General features: G+C 43.7%; 1 protein-coding gene across 2 annotated transcripts in view; it reads left to right on the top strand.

Annotated features, from left to right (window-relative positions):
* Positions 1-982: 982 nt before the first annotated feature.
* The window catches only part of sema6cb (semaphorin 6Cb), a 175,078-nt gene continuing 165,215 nt past the window's right edge, over positions 983-10,845 (top strand). For both annotated transcript variants that reach the window (XM_008286116.1, XM_008286117.1), the window contains exon 1: positions 983-1,099. The gene's annotated coding sequence lies outside the window, so the exon portion shown is untranslated. The remainder of the gene's footprint in view (positions 1,100-10,845) is intronic.

Below are 10,845 nucleotides of genomic sequence, written 5' to 3' on the forward strand. Positions count from 1 at the left end.
AGTTTTTAGGGGGTTAATCCATGACCAGAAAAAGGGACAGAAACTGATTTAAATAGTTAATTACATGCACAACTCATATAGTAGCATCCAGACTTTATATTGCAGTTTAAACACATTTATCTATTGTAAATAAATACACTTAATTTTATGTTGGTATTATATTATATTTCACTATGAAGTGTCTCCATATCATATAAGTATATATACCGATAGTTTTCTTCTTCTTCGTCTTCTATTGATTTGGCCGGTGGCATCCAACCTGGACGGGAGTTACTTATAGTTTTGCGAGATCTTGCAAAGTTATTGATTCAAGAGATTCAAGATAAGCTTTATTTGTCATCTTGAATCTCTTGAATTGCAAGATCCCATGAAAGTTTTGCAAGATCCTACTAAAGTTACCTCTATTTTTGTTTTCTCTTTTTTTTTTTTTTCCGTTTTTCTTTCTCCATGTCCCTTCCGGGGCTCCGTAGAATTGCCCCTAGGGGATAAATAACAAGTTATTTGAACTGAACTAATTTGAGTTCATGTATTATATTTAAAAAGTAGCATTTACAAGAAAAATCACGTCCTTAATGTTGTATGACATTGCTTAAATCAGCTCGAACTCCCCCAAAGAAGTCAAACTATGTGTGTGTTTAAATCCTCTCTGCTGCGCTCTGATTGGCTGGCTGGGTTCACGGGGGCCCTGATGTTGAGGCATTTAACATCTGGGAGAAAAGTGAGCCGTGCTGGGCGGGGCGCGACACAAAAAACTCGAGCCACCGACCAATCGGAGGGGACCGTACTCCTAATGCCGCTCCGCGATTGGACGGGGCGCCTGTCAATCTTCCGCTCCGGGGGGGCGTGGCCTGAGCCGCTGCCGAAGTGTTGTGATTTCGGTGTGACGGGCTCCAGTCCTGTCACGGCAGTGAGAGGGGCGCCTTGTCGCTGCGCTGGCGCTCTGGGAATACTAACCGACTTTCAACCAGCAAATAATACAACTATTACCGCTACTTTACCGCTTCTCCTCGGCGACGGTATCTCCTCAGAGAGACTAGCGACGTATTTTTTTATTGTTTTTTTCCTCCCTTCACTGTGGAACTACGAAGGAAACAATAAGGTAAGAAGAAGAAGAAGTGGTTGTTTTTTTTTTTTCCTAGTTGGCGATGCTGCTGCAGCTGCGTCTACTTTGCTCATTAGGATGCTCGTTAAGTTTGACACGGCGGTGGGATTATTCCAGCATGCTAATAACTTAAAAAAACAACCTTTTATTGCTGTCAACTGTCCCTCCGCTCCTCCTAAGTTGCATTTGGGCTCCGCTGCTTGTGTTTTTCTCTCCCTCCGTCGGAGTCTCGCTCATTTCTGCAGCGGCTGGTTGCACTGATTTTTTATTATTTCCGAGGCATTTGTGTTTCATCTATATATCCTCCTGTGCCTTTTATTACATCAGATCGTGTTTTCAACTCTGCAGCTGATAATCTGAGTGCCCGAGACGCTAATTGAATTTGCCTACCCCGGTTTATTTTCTAACGGAAACAGACCAAACTTGTTTTTTTTTCACACGGGGATCTGTCTGTGCAAGAAAAAGCCAGCTTCACAAGGAGGAATTTACCCCTTTTTTTAATAGCAGCGTAACATAAATGCATGCATTCGAGCTTGTGGAAAAGAAAACAGCAATTGCACGCCTGTTGTGTTTGATTAAAACGACCCGTTTTGGGTTTTTTTTCTCCTCCTAAATCATGCTTTACTTCATCTGCAGTTTTGTCTAAATGCCAAACTCGGAGGGAAAACGATGAGCTCATTGTTCTAACAGGTTTCTGCTTTTGCACGCAGAGTTTCAGCAGCAGTGTGTGTGTTGGAGCTCAGTGTTCATCATGCCCACGATGCACAAAGAGATTTGAAACCTGTGTGTGTGTTGTTTTTTTCTTTTTCCTCGGAGCCGCTGGTGGTTATTTATGTTGAAATAGATGCTCAGAGCTGCTCCTTGAGCCAATCTCTGCAGAAATGGGACTATTGGTTGGTCTCAGCCTGTTGTGCATTAAGCCCTCTCATCTCCCTCAGTGGGTGTTCAGTTTCAGTTGAGGCTAAGAACATTTCAACAATAAATAAATCTCCCCTCTCATGCACAAACAGAGACAGACTACACCACTACTTTTTTTGTCCATTTTGGGCCTGTTGCAAGGTAATACTGTATGTGTCCTCTCGCCACACTCGGAGGCTGCCGGGGCTTGTTATTTTATTTTATTTTTTTCCACAGATCCTTTCCCCGAGTCTTGCAAAAGTTTCACGGGCGTTTAAAAAATGTATGTTCAGCTTAAAGGTTACATTGCCTCGATTGAACAGCAGAGGCAACATTCACTCACTCAGAATGTGCCTTTTGTTTTTGGCTCCGGCTGCTCAGGGAAAGATGCATCATGCTCTCCCCGAGTCCAGCCAGTCAGATGTTTAAGTGGAGACAGTGTGGTCGGCGGATCTTGTGATTTTCTTTGGGGTTTTTTTTCCCCCCTCGTCCCCTGTTCATCTCAGCTGCTGCAGTGGTATCACAGGATGGAGGGTGTTGCTAATGGCTTGCGGTTTCCTTACCGCAGTTGTACAGTGACTGAGCACTCTTTGGCTGCTCAGAGGGCATTGCAATGTGGTTTCAGGTTATTTTATTTGACGTGTAGCCGGTGTGCTGACAAGGAGAGCACCGGTGGGATGATGCACCTGTGCAGCCTGTCTGGTAATTAAGCGGCAGGTCTTCCTCACTCGCTCACGCCTTGTGTTAATGCATACGAATCTACATTCAGCTCACAATCGGCCAACTTGTTTTTTTATTCCCCCCCTCCTCTTTCACACATCACCATTAGGAAAGTCACATTCTGCTGACGAGTGACTTACAGTCATAAATGTGAGAGAGAGACCAAAGTACCAGCAGTGCATTCATTTCCTCGTCACCGCTGAAAATTGCTTGCTCTTCGTCCAGCTCTCATTTCCAGGCGCTGATAGGTCCGTCGCTCAGTTAGCATGGTTAATGGTGCATTTAGCCCAGTGTGTAATTTTATTTCCGATTTCCATTTCGCCGCTTGCTTTTAGTTTGAAATGACAAGAGGCCCCAGTGGAGGGGCCCTGTGTGTGCAGATGGCATCTTCCTAATGGTCCTCAGGGTAATGATGGTTGAAATAGGCTCCTAACCAGGGGCTGAGGACTGTGGCCCTTGGGGGACATTGAGCAAGCCTATTTCCATTTTCATCATCGAGATAAAGTGCTCAATATCTGAACATAGCTATACATAATGCTCACACACACACACACACACACACTGGGTAAGTCCGTAGTTGTGAATTGGTCGGAAGAAAAAAAAAAAGAGCAGAAATTCAGCAGGACCGATGAAGACGCTTGACATTACATTCCCAAGCGAACTTCAAGTTGCTGAATGGTTGCAGTCACGCTCGTTTCCCCCCCCATTTTGAGCTCAGTAGAACTTGAGGGCATTGGATAATATATTTTGGGTTATTGTTGTGACACCTCAACGGCGGTGATTTGTCTGAAGTGCCTCCGACTCGGAGCACACGTGCAGCCGCTGATGTCTGAAGAATGGCCCGGTGCGCGGCGCCGTGCTTCAGGAAGCAACAGTTAATCTCCGCTCCTCATCCGCGACATATGGGACTTTGTTTGGCCCTGCACCTGAGAGAGGCACCGGTCTGTGGCACCTCATATTTCATTTTGATAATGGCTGGTTACCCCTGGCAACTGTGCAGCCAATGAGAGCCCTGCTTCTTGAAGGGCATGGTGCAGGGGGGTGGAAAAAAAAAAAGAAAAAGAGGGAAGAGGTTGGGTTATGAGGATGTGAGCTCCAAGGCTGCACCCCTTTCCTGGCTGGTTGCATTGTGTCCAGTGAAGGGTGTGGGACCCCTGGGGAGTGAATTATTACCTGTCAGGCCCACAGGCTCCCTGTCATCCATAATCCGGGGCTGACACAGCACAGGCTGGTCCAGGCTATCTGCTGAGACCACCGGGCCTTGGCCTCCAGGTCTGGCCCCGTTTGGCCACAGCCGGTAAGAAATCACATTAACATGTTGCATCAAGCATTACAAATGCACAGGTTAAGCGCTGCAGACGGGCCTGCCTTGTGCCTCCTGCAGCATGGCAAGTAGGTCTTCCATCACTGTTCTGACTGGACATAGCTCTTTTTTTTTTTTTGTCTAATAGTTTCCAGCTGAACCAAAACAACTTCTTTACTGTGCTAGAAGAAAAGTTTTTGCTCATGTTTTTTTTGCTGATTCAGTGCACTGTATCTCCCAGGTATATTGGTCTGCATGGCTTTTAAAGTTCATTTACAGATTGCCTGTGGCTCAGACATAATGTACGCTGCCAGTTTAGTAGCATCTGTTTCCCTTTTGTTGTCGCAGCCCACTCGAAGTAAAGGTGAACACAGAGCTGACAACATTTTCTCCCACTGCTCCAATCATCAACTATTAGATTTGCATCCTTGGCAGCCTTGTAATTACTTTTGATTCCAAAAACAGGCGTGCAGTCGCATCACTCCTGTGGTCCTGGTGCGGTTAGCGCAAGACTGGAAATTATAGCCGTGCTGATGAGTGTGTAAATTTTGGGAGGAAAACCTTTGAGTTCAGTGAGAGGCTACGGGGAAGAAGAGGAGGAAGAAGAGAAAGATGGCGGGAGGCAGCAGACCACAAACTGGACAAGTGACAGGCTTTGGTTTGTCCACCGAGACTGGCTGTCTTCCTGCGGTTTTGTCGAGCTGTTCTTCAGAAACATTAACCCATTGTCGAACATGAACTCGGGCGCCACTTGCCAACCCGCCACGGCCACAGGCAGCGCTGCAGGAACACTGGATGGCTATCTGGTTTCGCTTCGTGAAGCACGGTGGATGGAGTCCAGCAATTAGAGGGCAAAATATAACCTGTAGCTCACAGAGTCAGCAGTTTGCTTCTGATTTATATTTTTAGCCAACAGAGGGTCTTAAGTCCCGTAAAGGATTCTTTGTTAAGAATTAAAACCTCAGCTACCATATGTTGTTCAGGGCTTTTACTCCCTCTTTGTTTCCTTTCTGTGTTAAGTCATGCTCTGAGGTTTTTGTGTTTTCGTTGCGGTTTTGTTTTTTTTCTCCAAAAGGCTGCAGTCAAGGTAATAATACTTGTACATTCATGCTTTTTGTCTCCGTATGGGTTTTGCCCTTTAGATGAAGGACGGGGGTACCTATCTTTTATATAGCATCATAGACACACGCTCTTTGATTTGTGTAACAAGGAGGCAGGACGTGCTACCCACAGGGCTGCTTGGAAGCAGCGTGCACAACAAAAAAAGATCTCCTTTGAAAGGGGAAGGAAATGAATCATCCAAAAAAACAAATCCTTGTAAATTTTTCATGCATTTTTCATGTGAAGAAATGCGACCTCATATGCGCATCGTTTTGGAGGGTTGTTAGCTGATGACTAAGCACAAGGATCTCCCAGAACTTTCATCCGGCTGCATCATCCACAATCCACGCATTCCTGTTTGTTTTAAAATAAAAAAGCATTTCCCTCCCAAAGATAAAGATAATGCCGACATGACGACGGACCGTCTCTTGCAGCCTCACCTCTAATTCCGCTTCGATTATTCTCAATTCTGTGTTTAACGGTAGGAAGCGAGTGAAATAAGGAAACAAGTGTCTCTGTAAATAGCCTCTGGCCATACATACAAGCTATTGATCGTCCAACTCTTAGTTGGGTGGGGGGGTGGGGGGATGGCAAAAGTGCATTGGTTTCTTGCTCCAAATGATCTCTTAATCACTTCATAATGTGGGCAGACCTCCTGCATCATTGATTGGCCAGTCAGGCTGAACATGGAGCAAATTGGCCCCTGACTTCCCCGGTCTCCTGTCGTGGTTGCCGTTAGTGGAGGAATTAGTGCGAAACTTGACGTTTTCAAAACCGATTATTTTGTTAAGATACTACTTTATACCATAGAGACTGAGTACACTGCTGCCTGTAAAAGCTGGTAAGGCTCTGCATTAACCCTCTGAACCCCAAACAAGTTGGTCTTTTTATTTTTCCCGCTGTGGGCTCAATTTTCACTGCAGTGTGAAGCTCGGCACCTTCATGAAACACAGCAACCGTGGTTAGAAGTAGAGAGGGAATAAAAATTTGTGCAGCTTGAAGTTATAATGCTGAACATTCGCAAAAGAAGAAAACAGCACAGAATTTACCTGATAAGTCCCACAAGTGGTACCAGTACTGGGGGAACATGTTGATTCTACATATTATTATTATTATTTGTAGACACGATAGATAATTTGGCTTGTTTTAAAAGTTATTTACTCATTTTTTAGTCCTTGATTTCACAGTACGATCTTAAATTGAGCATTAAAACTCTTTATTTCAAGATTTACCTGCTGCATGGACAGATAACTTTAAGTCCTTCTCAACTCTAGTGTTTATATCTTATGTGTGGGCTACCCTCTTTTTGCAGCGTGTAGATGTTTTCCTACTTACATTTTTAATTTGTTCGTTGTCGTCTATCTGCTCTGTGTAAACACAGCCTCCAATCAGCTGAAAAGTCCCTAAACTTTTGTCACGCTGACTATTTGTCGCAGCTAAAACACTCGTAGCTTCTTAGCTGTTGGTTCTCACAGTTGTTTTTTGGTCAAATTTTAATGAGACATGTGCAGTATAACAAATTTTAAGCTTAAATTAGGTGGATTTTCCAGATGGAGCTGCACATGATTAGTTTGTGCTGGATAGCTGAATATTCTTCCAGTTTCTGATTCTGATAAATTAAGTGATTTTTACAAGTTTATTATTGTTTTCAAAGGATACCGTGTTCTTCAAACCTGCTGGCATGTTTTAGGGTTCAGAGCGTTAAAATAAAAAAATGTACCAAGAATAAATCGTCTCCTGTAATCACAGTGCGACGCTCTCAGAAACATGACTGTGGACTTTTTCATGGCACCTGAAAGCAGCACAGTGCAAAGAGCTGGTGTTTTTTTTTGCTTGTGTCCTTTTGTGAGTTGAATCGTTGCGGTCAGCTGTTCTCGTGATGTCATTTATCAGCAGGGCCGAATCGAAGTCGGACAGGTGTAACGACTTCAATGTTGTCAGAATGGAAGCTGGGGTTGTGCTGCAGATGAAGAAGACTAACGCAGAAAAAAAAAAAAATGCTGTGTAGGTTGTGCAGGGAGACAGCAAAGACAAACACAGAGCAATTTATTCCAGCGCTGGAAACACAACAGCGGTGTAGGTTACAACACGAGAGGCTCGTGGCGACGGAAGCTACAGGCAGGAAACGCACACTCGACAAGGATGTATATTCATACGCAGCAGGCGGCGATAAAAGCTTCGCTAATGCCGCTGCACGCCTTAAAAACCCTCCCACAGATGGAGGGAAATAATGGAGCCGTACCTCAAATCAAGTTATTGTGTTTTAATGGCTGCAAGAGACGAGAAGCAGATTTTTAATTAGTGAAGATGTGAAATAAACACGAGTCGATATCTGTGATTATTGCTTGTAATGTAATATCCCCGGTGGTGTCGGGGCTTTTCAGGTGACCTTTGGTATTTTAATCATTTGAGATGATTGTTTAATTTATTGTAGTTATTTTTTTATTATTATTTGGGGGAGGCCTCAACTAGATGGGACAGAAAGCAGTAAATTAACGGTGGTTGGAACCTTTTGTTTATTAGGATTTGCTTTATTTAGATATTTATTTTATGTTTTTTAGAAATATTTTTATTTAGGTTTAAGATTCCAGGTACAAACATCAGAGCATAAAACAACATATCGCCCACAGACATCAGGGTATTAAGGATGAACAGTTTAATACTACTCACACCCATATGAGACACAAACATCTGTACAGATGGTGTACAATACAGAAGGTTATGAGCAAAATCAAAACTCAAGGGCCATCAGAGACATTCGTGAGGTCGTCGCAAACTAAAAGTGAATGTGCCCAGAAATGTCAGTCCATGCTGGTCCATGCAGACCCCTCCATAGAGCCTGGACCCCCTTCTCTTCAACGTAGTCCAGAAAAGGATTCCAAATACCGAAAAATTTAAATGGATTGTCTTTCAGCCAGAAGCTTGTTGCTTCAAGAGGGACAAGTTCCATCATGTTCCTGATCCACAGTGGAGTCATAGGGACAGGATTTGCTTTATTTAGATAATTTTTTGTGCTAATTTACTTTTAAAAGAACTGGACACCTCAGATGTAGAGTAAGAAGAACAATATAGAACCAGAATGCACCTGGCTGCTCTTGAATAGGACTTTATTACTTCATGTATGTGTTAAGGAGGAGAACTAGTGGCGCCTCACTTCATTTGAATGAAAGTGACTCGGTATGGAGCTGGGCGATAAAGTTGGAAGATTTATCGTGATGAAATGTTTAATTTTAGTCAACACTGTTCATAACTGATAACTTAAAATGACTTGTTAGTAAAGGATGCAGAAAGGGGTTTAATTCTTAGGCTATTCATACAAAACAATTTTAATGTTAAAGGAACAGTGACGACCATACACGAATAAATGCAAATGAAGAAAGACCAAGGATTGCTTGTACCTTGGTGCACATTAATTAAAGACAGGCTGGAGGTGCACAGATCGACTACGGGTCGGTTAAAGTTCAGAGTGACTGACCAGGACTGTGGACCACCGGACGGGAACCACACACCTCGGCATAGAGTCCGTCAACCCTCAGACCAGGCCGCCAGGAGCGAGTCGCTTTGGTGGAGGTGGTGGGAGACCAAGCGTCATGGATGTTCTGTAGACCGCCAAGTCTGTCTTGCAACCACCGGCTGCAGCCTTCATAGGGGAGGTCTGCAGGCACAAGCTCAGGCAACTGTGGACTAGCAGGCCTCGGAAGACCTTCATGAAGAGAGTGACGGAGGGAGATGAGGCTCCATTATCAAGGGATGTGATGAGCTGTTGTGTGGTGCTTTTGTGGTGGCTTGGATCTGATGCATTTGCTTTTGTATCATCTCGGCATAGCTCAGTGACACATATGACAAAGCTTCCTCCACTACAGGACTGTGTGTAGGAAGCATTCACAGCGTAAACTCCTGCTGACCCTCACACACAAACAGGATGAAATAAAATCATCATACGGCTCAACTGTTATTGACCAGAATAGATCAAATCCCAACAGCAAAAGTAATAAACATGTGGAGCATCATAACTGGACCTATTTTGTTTTTAAGCCAGTGCACCTCGTGTGATGAATGCAGAATTTATAGCGATGCAGGTTGGCTGCGATGTCGATAGAGATGCAGACGGAGCCTTGATTTCCTCGATGAATGAAGGAAAAAAAATAAAGGACTTCTCATCTGGATAGAGTTTATTTTTAAGGTGTATCAGTGGGATTTTGATTATCACCCACTGTACATTGTGGGCAGTGCTGCAAGTCTGAATTTACGCTGGCATCAGTCAAGACTTTATTTTTTTAAATATCCATCATGCTCTTTTATTTTTTTTAAATAGTTTAATTGCCTTTCCATAAAACCAGCACCATTTTACACTGTGTACTGGTTGCACCTTTCATCTATATTGCCTGTGCTGCAACATGTTTTTTTTTCTCATTTCCATCCTCGCCGCTGAGCGCTCGTTGCTTTGGTTTTTTTTCTGTGCTTCATTTCCCAGAGATTGGCTCTCAATCAAGCCGTGTGGGCGGCACCGTAACGTCCCTTTTCCCTTGGATTTTCAATTTGTGAAGTTTTTGTTTCTGTTAGTGGAGTTATTTTCTTTGCCGGTTTCGGCCACGGCGGCTATCACAGCTTGTACTAACAGCCCAGTTACTCCGCTATTTCCTCCAAACAAACGGCTGTTGTTTCTGGAGGAAATGTAACCATCCATCTTTGTGCCAGAGGTTATTTCCCCGGATAGACCCGCCAGACACCCGGGGCCTCTCACCACCTCGCTCTGATTCGGTGTGCACTCTCAGGAAAAAAAAAAAAAAAGAACTTTTTGGTACAGCTGGCTTGTGTCTTGTTTTTCCAGCACGAGTAGCTGTTACTGACACATGTCGCCTTGAATCAGAACATGTCCAAATATCATGGTGGTTTCTTTTTAATGGTGGAGTTTGGCCTGACGTGTTTGGCTGCATATCGTTAGCTCATCATCTTGCATCCAGCCTTCGATGACACAGATTAAAATACTGATGGAATGATGAAATTGAGAGAAAACAAGGTTGATCCAGATATGATAAAAAAAAAAACAGGTTGGCTTTCATTAAAGTTGGCTGCCGACGCCTGAGAATCTGCCGTCAGCCGTGTCTACTTTGGCACAATTCTATTAGGCTGTTCATTAGCGGTTGTTTAAACTCAAGTGAGCTGGACGCACTTCCCTGCCAGACTGTTTAAATTTGGTTTAGTATTTAGGAGTCAGCTGCGTGCCTGAGCTGCTGCTGCTGCTGCTGCTTTGTGCAATTTTAAGATAAGAGAACTTTAAAAAAAAAGTGGTTTTAACGCAGGTAATCTCGTGGAAGTTTTGCGTACGGAGACGTTAAGTCGTGTCGGCGAACGAGTTGTGACAATCGACTGAAGTTGAGAGCAACGGACCTGAAAGCGTTATTATTTTCAATTTTCAATTCATCTGTCAGTTGCGTTTTGATTCATTGTTTAGTCGAGGGAATGTCAAAACATTATGACAGAACCTGAAAGTGCACAAATACAAAAAAAACCAAAAGGACCTCGTTCCACCTTCTCACTTGTGATAAAAGCTGCCAGTCTGATAGGAAGATGAAGAGTTGTTGGACAGCTGGTCAAACGTGACAATTGGAAGGTGTCACGTTGGACTTTTGATGGACATTTTTTTCATAACGTTCTGTAGATTTGTCAGCCATCCAATACTCGTAGATTAATCGTAGCAACTGCTGAAGACGTTCCACCT

This window comes from Stegastes partitus, unplaced genomic scaffold (assembly GCF_000690725.1).
Source record: "Stegastes partitus isolate 25-593 unplaced genomic scaffold, Stegastes_partitus-1.0.2 Scaffold434, whole genome shotgun sequence".
NCBI classification, from domain to species: Eukaryota; Metazoa; Chordata; class Actinopteri; family Pomacentridae; genus Stegastes; species Stegastes partitus.